Below are 9,779 nucleotides of genomic sequence, written 5' to 3'. Positions count from 1 at the left end.
ATCCCATGCCAACCGGCGATCTGATCGATACCCATCGCTATGCGATGGGGTCGGTGCGATTTTCCTAAGAATCCATTGCCCGGTTGTCGTTCCGGTCCATCCGACCGGAGATGCGGTAAAAATAAAAAGGGGGGGTGCAACACGAGGACTTCCCAGGAGGTCACCCATCCTAGTACTACTCTCGCCCAAGCACGCTTAACTGCGGAGTTCTGATGGGATCCGGTGCATTAGTGCTGGTATGATCGCACCCATCATGCTACCAGCGAAAAACTAATATAATCCTATTACGACCTAGCCGCACCCTGCCTATCCCATGCCAACCGGCGATCTGATTGATAGCGATGGGGTCGGTGCGATTTTCCTAAGAATCCATTGCCCGGTTGTCGTTCCGGTCCATCCGACCGGAGATGCGGTAAAAATAAAAAGGGGGGGTGCAACACGAGGACTTCCCAGGAGGTCACCCATCCTAGTACTACTCTCGCCCAAGCACGCTTAACTGCGGAGTTCTGATGGGATCCGGTGCATTAGTGCTGCTATGATCGCACCCATCATGCTACCAGCGAAAAACTAATATAATCCTATTACGACCTAGCCGCACCATGCCTATCCCATGCCAACCGGCGATCTGATCGATACCCATTGCTACGCGATGGGGTCGGTGCGATTTTCCTAAGAATCCATTGCCCGGTTGTCGTTCCGGTCCATCCGACCGGAGATGCGGTAAAAATAAAAAGGGGGGGTGCAACACGAGGACTTCCCAGGAGGTCACCCATCCTAGTACTACTCTCGCCCATGCGCGCTTAACTGCGGAGTTCTGATGGGATCCGGTGCATTAGTGCTGGTATGATCGCACCCATCATGCTACCAGCGAAAAACTAATATAATCCTATTACGACCTAGCCGCACCCTGCCTATCTCATGCCAACCGGCGATCTGACCGATACCCATTGCTACGCGATGGGGTCGGTGCGATTTTCCTAAAAATCCATTCCCTGGTTCTCGTTCCGGTCCATCCGACCAGAGATGCGGTAAAAATTAAAAGGGAGGTGCAACACGAGGACTTCCCAGGAGGTCACCCATCCTAGTACTACTCTCGCCCAAGCACGCTTAACTGCGGAGTTCTGATGGGATCCGGTGCATTAGTGCTGGTATGATCGCACCCATCATGCTACCAGCGAAAAACTAATATAATCCTATTACGACCTAGCCGCACCCTGCCTATCCCATGCCAACTGGCGATCTGATTGATAGCGATGGGGTCGGTGCGATTTTCCTAAGAATCCATTGCCCGGTTGTCGTTCCGGTCCATCCGACCGGAGATGCGGTAAAAATAAAAAGGGGGGGTGCAACACGAGGACTTCCCAGGAGGTCACCCATCCTAGTACTACTCTCGCCCAAGCACGCTTAACTGCGGAGTTCTGATGGGATCCGGTGCATTAGTGCTGGTATGATCGCACCCATCATGCTACCAGCGAAAAACTAATATAATCCTATTACGACCTAGCCGCACCATGCCTATCCCATGCCAACCGGCGATCTGATCGATACCCATTGCTACGCGATGGGGTCGGTGCGATTTTCCTAAGAATCCATTGCCCGGTTGTCGTTCCGGTTCATCCGACCGGAGATGCGGTAAAAATAAAAAGGTGGGGTGCAACACGAGGACTTCCCAGGAGGTCACCCATCCTAGTACTACTCTCGCCCAAGCACGCTTAACTGCGGAGTTCTGATGGGATCCGGTGCATTAGTGCTGGTATGATCGCACCCATCATGCTACCAGCGAAAAACTAATATAATCCTATTACGACCTAGCCGCACCCTGCCTATCTCATGCCAACCGGCGATCTGACCGATACCCATTGCTACGCGATGGGGTCGGTGCGATTTTCCTAAAAATCCATTCCCTGGTTCTCGTTCCGGTCCATCCGACCAGAGATGCGGTAAAAATTAAAAGGGGGGGTGCAACACGAGGACTTCCCAGGAGGTCACCCATCCTAGTACTACTCTCGCCCAAGCACGCTTAACTGCGGAGTTCTGATGGGATCCGGTGCATTAGTGCTGGTATGATCGCACCCATCATGCTACCAGCGAAAAACTAATATAATCCTATTACGACCTAGCCGCACCCTGCCTATCCCATGCCAACTGGCGATCTGATTGATAGCGATGGGGTCGGTGCGATTTTCCTAAGAATCCATTGCCCGGTTGTCGTTCCGGTCCATCCGACCGGAGATGCGGTAAAAATAAAAAGGGGGGGGGGCAACACGAGGACTTCCCAGGAGGTCACCCATCCTAGTACTACTCTCGCCCAAGCACGCTTAACTGCGGAGTTCTGATGGGATCCGGTGCATTAGTGCTGGTATGATCGCACCCATCATGCTACCAGCGAAAAACTAATATAATCCTATTACGACCTAGCCGCACCATGCCTATCCCATGCCAACCGGCGATCTGATCGATACCCATTGCTACGCGATGGGGTCGGTGCGATTTTCCTAAGAATCCATTGCCCGGTTGTCGTTCCGGTCCATCCGACCGGAGATGCGGTAAAAATAAAAAGGGGGGGTGCAACACGAGGACTTCCCACGAGGTCACCCATCCTAGTACTACTCTCGCCCAAGCACGCTTAACTGCGGAGTTCTGATGGGATCCGGTGCATTAGTGCTGGTATGATCGCACCCATCATGCTACCAGCGAAAAACTAATATAATCCTATTACGACCTAGCCGCACCCTGCCTATCCCATGCCAACCGGCGATCTGATCGATACCCATTGCTACGCGATGGGGTCGGTGCGATTTTCCTAAGAATCCATTGCCCGGTTCTCGTTCCGGTCCATCCGACCGGAGATGCGGTAAAAATAAAAAAGGGGGGTGCAACACGAGGACTTCCCAGGAGGTCACCCATCCTAGTACTACTCTCGCCCAAGCACGCTTAACTGCGGAGTTCTGATGGGATCCGGTGCATTAGTGCTGGTATGATCGCACCCATCATGCTACCAGCGAAAAACTAATATAATCCTATTACGACCTAGCCGCACCCTGCCTATCCCATGCCAACCGGCGATCAGATCGATACCCATTGCTACGCGATGGGGTCGGTGCGATTTTCCTAAGAATCCATTGCCCGGTTCTCGTTCCGGTCCATCCGACCGGAGATACGGTAAAAATAAAAAGGGGGGGTGCAACACGAGGACTTCCCAGGAGGTCACCCATCCTAGTACTACTCTCGCCCAAGCACGCTTAACTGCGGAGTTCTAATGGGATCCGGTGCATTAGTGTTGGTATGATCGCACCCATCATGCTACCAGCGAAAAACTAATATAATCCTATTACGACCTAGCCGCACCCTGCCTATCCCATGCCAACCGGCGATCTGATCGATACCCATCGCTACGCGATGGGGTCGGTGCGATTTTCCTAAGAATCCATTGCCCGGTTCTCGTTCCGGTCCTTCCGACCGGAGATGCGGTAAAAATAAAAAGGGGGGGTGCAACACGAGGACTTCCCAGGAGGTCACCCATCCTAGTACTACTCTCGCCCAAGCACGCTGAACTGCGGAGTTCTGATGGGATCCGGTGCATTAGTGCTGGTATGATCGCACCCATCATGCTACCAGCGAAAAACTAATATAATCCTATTACGACCTAGCCGCACCCTGCCTATCCCATGCCAACTGGCGATCTGATTGATAGCGATGGGGTCGGTGCGATTTTCCTAAGAATCCATTGCCCGGTTGTCGTTCCGGTCCATCCGACCGGAGATGCGGTAAAAATAAAAAGGGGGGGTGCAACACGAGGACTTCCCAGGAGGTCACCCATCCTAGTACTACTCTCGCCCAAGCACGCTTAACTGCGGAGTTCTGATGGGATCCGGTGCATTAGTGCTGGTATGATCGCACCCATCATGCTACCAGCGAAAAACTAATATAATCCTATTACGACCTAGCCGCACCCTGCCTATCTCATGCCAACCGGCGATCTGACCGATACCCATTGCTACGCGATGGGGTCTGTGCGATTTTCCTAAAAATCCATTCCCTGGTTCTCGTTCCGGTCCATCCGACCAGAGATGCGGTAAAAATTAAAAGGGGGGGTGCAACACGAGGACTTCCCTGGAGGTCACCCATCCTAGTACTACTCTCGCCCAAGCACGCTTAACTGCGGAGTTCTGATGGGATCCGGTGCATTAGTGCTGGTATGATCGCACCCATCATGCTACCAGCGAAAAACTAATATAATCCTATTACGACCTAGCCGCACCCTGCCTATCCCATGCCAACTGGCGATCTGATTGATAGCGATGGGGTCGGTGCGATTTTCCTAAGAATCCATTGCCCGGTTGTCGTTCCGGTCCATCCGACCGGAGATGCGGTAAAAATAAAAAGGGGGGGTGCAACACGAGGACTTCCCAGGAGGTCACCCATCCTAGTACTACTCTCGCCCAAGCACGCTTAACTGCGGAGTTCTGATGGGATCCGGTGCATTAGTGCTGGTATGATCGCACCCATCATGCTACCAGCGAAAAACTAATATAATCTTATTACGACCTAGCCGCACCATGCCTATCCCATGCCAACCGGCGATCTGATCGATACCCATTGCTACGCGATGGGGTCGGTGCGATTTTCCTAAGAATCCATTGCCCGGTTGTCGTTCCGGTCCATCCGACCGGAGATGCGGTAAAAATAAAAAGGGGGGGTGCAACACGAGGACTTCCCAGGAGGTCACCCATCCTAGTACTACTCTCGCCCAAGCACGCTTAACTGCGGAGTTCTGATGGGATCCGGTGCATTAGTGCTGGTATGATCGCACCCATCATGCTACCAGCGAAAAACTAATATAATCCTATTACGACCTAGCCGCACCCTGCCTATCCCATGCCAACCGGCGATCTGATCGATACCCATTGCTACGCGATGGGGTCGGTGCGATTTTCCTAAGAATCCATTGCCCGGTTCTCGTTCCGGTCCATCCGACCGGAGATGCGGTAAAAATAAAAAAGGGGGGTGCAACACGAGGACTTCCCAGGAGGTCACCCATCCTAGTACTACTCTCGCCCAAGCACGCTTAACTGCGGAGTTCTGATGGGATCCGGTGCATTAGTGCTGGTATGATCGCACCCATCATGCTACCAGCGAAAAACTAATATAATCCTATTACGACCTAGCCGCACCCTGCCTATCCCATGCCAACCGGCGATCAGATCGATACCCATTGCTACGCGATGGGGTCGGTGCGATTTTCCTAAGAATCCATTGCCCGGTTCTCGTTCCGGTCCATCCGATCGGAGATACGGTAAAAATAAAAAGGGGGGGTGCAACACGAGGACTTCCCAGGAGGTCACCCATCCTAGTACTACTCTCGCCCAAGCACGCTTAACTGCGGAGTTCTAATGGGATCCGGTGCATTAGTGTTGGTATGATCGCACCCATCATGCTACCAGCGAAAAACTAATATAATCCTATTACGACCTAGCCGCACCCTGCCTATCCCATGCCAACCGGCGATCTGATCGATACCCATTGCTACGCGATGGGGTCGGTGCGATTTTCCTAAGAATCCATTGCCCGGTTCTCGTTCCGGTCCATCCGACCGGAGATGCGGTAAAAATAAAAAGGGGGGGTGCAACACGAGGACTTCCCAGGAGGTCACCCATCCTAGTACTACTCTCGCCCAAGCACGCTGAACTGCGGAGTTCTGATGGGATCCGGTGCATTAGTGCTGGTATGATCGCACCCATCATGCTACCAGCGAAAAACTAATATAATCCTATTACGACCTAGCCGCACCCTGCCTATCCCATGCCAACTGGCGATCTGATTGATAGCGATGGGGTCGGTGCGATTTTCCTAAGAATCCATTGCCCGGTTGTCGTTCCGGTCCATCCGACCGGACATGCGGTAAAAATAAAAAGGGGGGGTGCAACACGAGGACTTCCCAGGAGGTCACCCATCCTAGTACTACTCTCGCCCAAGCACGCTTAACTGCGGAGTTCTGATGGGATCCGGTGCATTAGTGCTGGTATGATCGCACCCATCATGCTACCAGCGAAAAAGTAATATAATCCTATTACGACCTAGCCGCACCCTGCCTATCCCATGCCAACCGGCGATCTGATCGATACCCATTGCTACGCGATGTGGTCGGTTCGATTTTCCTAAGAATCCATTGCCCGGTTCTCGTTCCGGTCCATCCGACCGGAGATGCGGTAAAAATAAAAAGGGGGGGTGCAACACGAGGACTTCCCAGGAGGTCACCCATCCTAGTACTACTCTCGCCCAAGCACGCTTAACTGCGGAGTTCTGATGGGATCCGGTGCATTAGTGCTGGTATGATCGCACCCATCATGCTACCAGCGAAAAACTAATATAATCCTATTACGACCTAGCCGCACCCTGCCTATCCCATGCCAACCGGCGATCTGATCGATACCCATTGCTAAGCGATGGGGTCGGTTCGATTTTCCTAAGAATCCATTGCCCGGTTGTCGTTCCGGTCCATCCGACCAGAGATGCGGTAAAAATTAAAAGGGGGGGTGCAACACGAGGACTTCCCAGGAGGTCACCCATCCTAGTACTACTCTCGCCCAAGCACGCTTAACTGCGGAGTTCTGATGGGATCCGGTGCATTAGTGCTGGTATGATCGCACCCATCATGCTACCAGCGAAAAACTAATATAATCTTATTACGACCTAGCCGCACCATGCCTATCCCATGCCAACCGGCGATCTGATCGATACCCATTGCTACGCGATGGGGTCTGTGCGATTTTCCTAAAAATCCATTCCCTGGTTCTCGTTCCGGTCCATCCGACCAGAGATGCGGTAAAAATTAAAAGGGGGGGTGCAACACGAGGACTTCCCAGGAGGTCACCCATCCTAGTACTACTCTCGCCCAAGCACGCTTAACTGCGGAGTTCTGATGGGATCCGGTGCATTAGTGCTGGTATGATCGCACCCATCATGCTACCAGCGAAAAACTAATATAATCCTATTACGACCTAGCCGCACCCTGCCTATCCCATGCCAACTGGCGATCTGATTGATAGCGATGGGGTCGGTGCGATTTTCCTAAGAATCCATTGCCCGGTTGTCGTTCCGGTCCATCCGACCGGAGATGCGGTAAAAATAAAAAGGGGGGGTGCAACACGAGGACTTCCCAGGAGGTCACCCATCCTAGTACTACTCTCGCCCAAGCACGCTCAACTGCGGAGTTCTGATGGGATCCGGTGCATTAGTGCTGGTATGATCGCACCCATCATGCTACCAGCGAAAAACTAATATAATCTTATTACGACCTAGCCGCACCATGCCTATCCCATGCCAACCGGCGATCTGATCGATACCCATTGCTACGCGATGGGGTCGGTGCGATTTTCCTAAGAATCCATTGCCCGGTTGTCGTTCCGGTCCATCCGACCGGAGATGCGGTAAAAATAAAAAGGGGGGGTGCAACACGAGGACTTCCCAGGAGGTCACCCATCCTAGTACTACTCTCGCCCAAGCACGCTTAACTGCGGAGTTCTGATGGGATCCGGTGCATTAGTGCTGGTATGATCGCACCCATCATGCTACCAGCGAAAAACTAATATAATCTTATTACGACCTAGCCGCACCATGCCTATCCCATGCCAACCGGCGATCTGATCGATACCCATTGCTACGCGATGGGGTCGGTGCGATTTTCCTAAGAATCCATTGCCCGGTTGTCGTTCCGGTCCATCCGACCGGAGATGCGGTAAAAATAAAAAGGGGGGGTGCAACACGAGGACTTCCCAGGAGGTCACCCATCCTAGTACTACTCTCGCCCAAGCACGCTTAACTGCGGAGTTCTGATGGGATCCGGTGCATTAGTGCTGGTATGATCGCACCCATCATGCTACCAGCGAAAAAGTAATATAATCCTATTACGACCTAGCCGCACCCTGCCTATCCCATGCCAACCGGCGATCTGATCGATACCCATTGCTACGCGATGGGGTCGGTTCGATTTTCCTAAGAATCCATTGCCCGGTTCTCGTTCCGGTCCATCCGACCGGAGATGCGGTAAAAATAAAAAGGGGGGGTGCAACACGAGGACTTCCCAGGAGGTCACCCATCCTAGTACTACTCTCGCCCAAGCACGCTTAACTGCGGAGTTCTGATGGGATCCGGTGCATTAGTGCTGGTATGATCACACCCATCATGCTACCAGCGAAAAACTAATATAATCCTATTACGACCTAGCCGCACCCTGCCTATCCCATGCCAACCGGCGATCTGATCGATACCCATTGCTACGCGATGGGGTCGGTGCGATTTTCCTAAGAATCCATTGCCCCGTTCTCGTTCCGGTCCATCCGACCGGAGATGCGGTAAAAATAAAAAGTGGGGGTGCAACACGAGGACTTCCCAGGAGGTCACCCATCCTAGTACTACTCTCGCCCAAGCACGCTTAACTGCGGAGTTCTGGTGGGATCCGGTGCATTAGTGCTGGTATGATCGCACCCATCATGCTACCAGCGAAAAACTAATATAATCCTATTATGACCTAGCCGCACCCTGCCTATCCCATGCCAACCGGCGATCTGATCGATACCCATTGCTACGCGATGGGGTCGGTGCGATTTTCCTAAGAATCCACTGCCCGGTTCTCGTTCCGGTCCATCCGACCGGAGATGCGGTAAAAATAAAAAGGGGGGGTGCAACACGAGGACTTCCCAGGAGGTCACCCATCCTAGTACTACTCTCGCCCAAGCACGCTTAACTGCGGAGTTCTGATGGGATCCGGTGCGTTAGTGCTGGTATGATCGCACCCATCATGCTACCAGCGAAAAACTAATATAATCCTATTACGACCTAGCCGCACCCTGCCTATCCCATGCCAACCGGCGATCTGATCGATACCCATTGCTACGCGATGGGGTCGGTGCGATTTTCCTAAGAATCCATTGCCCGGTTCTCGTTCCGGTCCATCCGACCGGAGATGCGGTAAAAATAAAAAGGGGGGGTGCAACACGAGGACTTCCCAGGAGGTCACCCATCCTAGTACTACTCTCGCCCAAGCACGCTTAACTGCGGAGTTCTGATGGGATCCGGTGCATTAGTGCTGGTATGATCGCACCCATCATGCTACCAGCGAAAAACTAATATAATCCTATTACGACATAGCCGCACCCTGCCTATCCCATGCCAACCGGCGATCTGATCGATACCCATTGCTACGCGATGGGGTCGGTTCGAGTTTCCTAAGAATCCATTGCCCGGTTCTCGTTCCGGTCCATCCGACCGGAGATGCGGTAAAAATAAAAAGGGGGGGTGCAACACGAGGACTTCCCAGGAGGTCACCCATCCTAGTACTACTCTCGCCCAAGCACGCTTAACTGCGGAGTTCTGATGGGATCCGGTGCATTAGTGCTGGTATGATCGCACCCATCATGCTACCAGCGAAAAACTAATATAATCCTATTACGACCTAGCCGCACCCTGCCTATCCCATGCCAACCGGCGATCTGATCGATACCCATTGCTACGCGATGGGGTCGGTGCGATTTTCCTAAGAATCCATTGCCCGGTTCTCGTTCCGGTCCATCCGACCGGAGATGCGGTAAAAATAAAAAAGGGGGGTGCAACACGAGGACTTCCCAGGAGGTCACCCATCCTAGTACTACTCTCGCCCAAGCACGCTTAACTGCGGAGTTCTGATGGGATCCGGTGCATTAGTGCTGGTATGATCGCACCCATCATGCTACCAGCGAAAAACTAATATAATCCTATTACGACCTAGCCGCACCCTGCCT

At 52.7% G+C, this 9,779-nt stretch overlaps 32 non-coding genes across 32 annotated transcripts; all 32 read right to left on the bottom strand.

Moving 5' to 3' along the window:
- Positions 1-131: 131 nt before the first annotated feature.
- Positions 132-250, bottom strand: LOC122285304. Its single transcript, XR_006232645.1, has one exon. It is a non-coding gene; the product is annotated as a 5S ribosomal RNA (ribosomal RNA).
- Positions 251-428: 178 nt separating this feature from the next.
- Positions 429-547, bottom strand: LOC122288282. Its single transcript, XR_006235551.1, has one exon. It is a non-coding gene; the product is annotated as a 5S ribosomal RNA (ribosomal RNA).
- Positions 548-736: 189 nt separating this feature from the next.
- On the bottom strand, positions 737-855 carry LOC122288429. The gene has a single exon (XR_006235690.1). It is a non-coding gene; the product is annotated as a 5S ribosomal RNA (ribosomal RNA).
- Positions 856-1,043: 188 nt separating this feature from the next.
- Positions 1,044-1,162, bottom strand: LOC122287334. Its single transcript, XR_006234632.1, has one exon. It is a non-coding gene; the product is annotated as a 5S ribosomal RNA (ribosomal RNA).
- A 178-nt stretch (positions 1,163-1,340) lies between these two features.
- On the bottom strand, positions 1,341-1,459 carry LOC122285303. Its single transcript, XR_006232644.1, has one exon. It is a non-coding gene; the product is annotated as a 5S ribosomal RNA (ribosomal RNA).
- A 189-nt stretch (positions 1,460-1,648) lies between these two features.
- On the bottom strand, positions 1,649-1,767 carry LOC122285302. Its single transcript, XR_006232643.1, has one exon. It is a non-coding gene; the product is annotated as a 5S ribosomal RNA (ribosomal RNA).
- Positions 1,768-1,956: 189 nt separating this feature from the next.
- Positions 1,957-2,075, bottom strand: LOC122285301. Its single transcript, XR_006232642.1, has one exon. It is a non-coding gene; the product is annotated as a 5S ribosomal RNA (ribosomal RNA).
- Positions 2,076-2,254: 179 nt separating this feature from the next.
- LOC122287742 lies at positions 2,255-2,373 on the bottom strand. Its single transcript, XR_006235030.1, has one exon. It is a non-coding gene; the product is annotated as a 5S ribosomal RNA (ribosomal RNA).
- Positions 2,374-2,562: 189 nt separating this feature from the next.
- Positions 2,563-2,681, bottom strand: LOC122287101. Its single transcript, XR_006234408.1, has one exon. It is a non-coding gene; the product is annotated as a 5S ribosomal RNA (ribosomal RNA).
- Positions 2,682-2,870: 189 nt separating this feature from the next.
- On the bottom strand, positions 2,871-2,989 carry LOC122285300. Its single transcript, XR_006232641.1, has one exon. It is a non-coding gene; the product is annotated as a 5S ribosomal RNA (ribosomal RNA).
- A 189-nt stretch (positions 2,990-3,178) lies between these two features.
- Positions 3,179-3,297, bottom strand: LOC122288581. The gene has a single exon (XR_006235838.1). It is a non-coding gene; the product is annotated as a 5S ribosomal RNA (ribosomal RNA).
- Positions 3,298-3,486: 189 nt separating this feature from the next.
- LOC122288240 lies at positions 3,487-3,605 on the bottom strand. Its single transcript, XR_006235509.1, has one exon. It is a non-coding gene; the product is annotated as a 5S ribosomal RNA (ribosomal RNA).
- Positions 3,606-3,783: 178 nt separating this feature from the next.
- Positions 3,784-3,902, bottom strand: LOC122285299. Its single transcript, XR_006232640.1, has one exon. It is a non-coding gene; the product is annotated as a 5S ribosomal RNA (ribosomal RNA).
- Positions 3,903-4,091: 189 nt separating this feature from the next.
- Positions 4,092-4,210, bottom strand: LOC122287441. The gene has a single exon (XR_006234735.1). It is a non-coding gene; the product is annotated as a 5S ribosomal RNA (ribosomal RNA).
- A 178-nt stretch (positions 4,211-4,388) lies between these two features.
- On the bottom strand, positions 4,389-4,507 carry LOC122285298. Its single transcript, XR_006232639.1, has one exon. It is a non-coding gene; the product is annotated as a 5S ribosomal RNA (ribosomal RNA).
- Positions 4,508-4,696: 189 nt separating this feature from the next.
- LOC122285297 lies at positions 4,697-4,815 on the bottom strand. Its single transcript, XR_006232638.1, has one exon. It is a non-coding gene; the product is annotated as a 5S ribosomal RNA (ribosomal RNA).
- Positions 4,816-5,004: 189 nt separating this feature from the next.
- Positions 5,005-5,123, bottom strand: LOC122285295. Its single transcript, XR_006232636.1, has one exon. It is a non-coding gene; the product is annotated as a 5S ribosomal RNA (ribosomal RNA).
- A 189-nt stretch (positions 5,124-5,312) lies between these two features.
- Positions 5,313-5,431, bottom strand: LOC122288580. Its single transcript, XR_006235837.1, has one exon. It is a non-coding gene; the product is annotated as a 5S ribosomal RNA (ribosomal RNA).
- Positions 5,432-5,620: 189 nt separating this feature from the next.
- Positions 5,621-5,739, bottom strand: LOC122288238. Its single transcript, XR_006235508.1, has one exon. It is a non-coding gene; the product is annotated as a 5S ribosomal RNA (ribosomal RNA).
- Positions 5,740-5,917: 178 nt separating this feature from the next.
- On the bottom strand, positions 5,918-6,036 carry LOC122285294. The gene has a single exon (XR_006232635.1). It is a non-coding gene; the product is annotated as a 5S ribosomal RNA (ribosomal RNA).
- Positions 6,037-6,225: 189 nt separating this feature from the next.
- LOC122285293 lies at positions 6,226-6,344 on the bottom strand. The gene has a single exon (XR_006232634.1). It is a non-coding gene; the product is annotated as a 5S ribosomal RNA (ribosomal RNA).
- Positions 6,345-6,533: 189 nt separating this feature from the next.
- LOC122285292 lies at positions 6,534-6,652 on the bottom strand. The gene has a single exon (XR_006232633.1). It is a non-coding gene; the product is annotated as a 5S ribosomal RNA (ribosomal RNA).
- Positions 6,653-6,841: 189 nt separating this feature from the next.
- On the bottom strand, positions 6,842-6,960 carry LOC122285291. The gene has a single exon (XR_006232632.1). It is a non-coding gene; the product is annotated as a 5S ribosomal RNA (ribosomal RNA).
- A 178-nt stretch (positions 6,961-7,138) lies between these two features.
- On the bottom strand, positions 7,139-7,257 carry LOC122288236. The gene has a single exon (XR_006235506.1). It is a non-coding gene; the product is annotated as a 5S ribosomal RNA (ribosomal RNA).
- Positions 7,258-7,446: 189 nt separating this feature from the next.
- LOC122285290 lies at positions 7,447-7,565 on the bottom strand. Its single transcript, XR_006232631.1, has one exon. It is a non-coding gene; the product is annotated as a 5S ribosomal RNA (ribosomal RNA).
- Positions 7,566-7,754: 189 nt separating this feature from the next.
- Positions 7,755-7,873, bottom strand: LOC122285289. The gene has a single exon (XR_006232630.1). It is a non-coding gene; the product is annotated as a 5S ribosomal RNA (ribosomal RNA).
- A 189-nt stretch (positions 7,874-8,062) lies between these two features.
- On the bottom strand, positions 8,063-8,181 carry LOC122287252. Its single transcript, XR_006234553.1, has one exon. It is a non-coding gene; the product is annotated as a 5S ribosomal RNA (ribosomal RNA).
- Positions 8,182-8,370: 189 nt separating this feature from the next.
- On the bottom strand, positions 8,371-8,489 carry LOC122288056. The gene has a single exon (XR_006235333.1). It is a non-coding gene; the product is annotated as a 5S ribosomal RNA (ribosomal RNA).
- Positions 8,490-8,678: 189 nt separating this feature from the next.
- LOC122287044 lies at positions 8,679-8,797 on the bottom strand. Its single transcript, XR_006234351.1, has one exon. It is a non-coding gene; the product is annotated as a 5S ribosomal RNA (ribosomal RNA).
- Positions 8,798-8,986: 189 nt separating this feature from the next.
- LOC122285288 lies at positions 8,987-9,105 on the bottom strand. The gene has a single exon (XR_006232629.1). It is a non-coding gene; the product is annotated as a 5S ribosomal RNA (ribosomal RNA).
- Positions 9,106-9,294: 189 nt separating this feature from the next.
- LOC122285287 lies at positions 9,295-9,413 on the bottom strand. The gene has a single exon (XR_006232628.1). It is a non-coding gene; the product is annotated as a 5S ribosomal RNA (ribosomal RNA).
- Positions 9,414-9,602: 189 nt separating this feature from the next.
- LOC122285286 lies at positions 9,603-9,721 on the bottom strand. The gene has a single exon (XR_006232627.1). It is a non-coding gene; the product is annotated as a 5S ribosomal RNA (ribosomal RNA).
- Between the last annotated feature and the right edge of the window lie 58 nt (positions 9,722-9,779).

The sequence above is a fragment of the Carya illinoinensis genome, chromosome 11, assembly GCF_018687715.1.
Source record: "Carya illinoinensis cultivar Pawnee chromosome 11, C.illinoinensisPawnee_v1, whole genome shotgun sequence".
NCBI lineage: Eukaryota > Viridiplantae > Streptophyta > Magnoliopsida > Fagales > Juglandaceae > Carya > Carya illinoinensis.
Note: the sequence above shows the minus strand (reverse complement) of the source record. Positions and strands in the feature narration are given on the sequence as shown.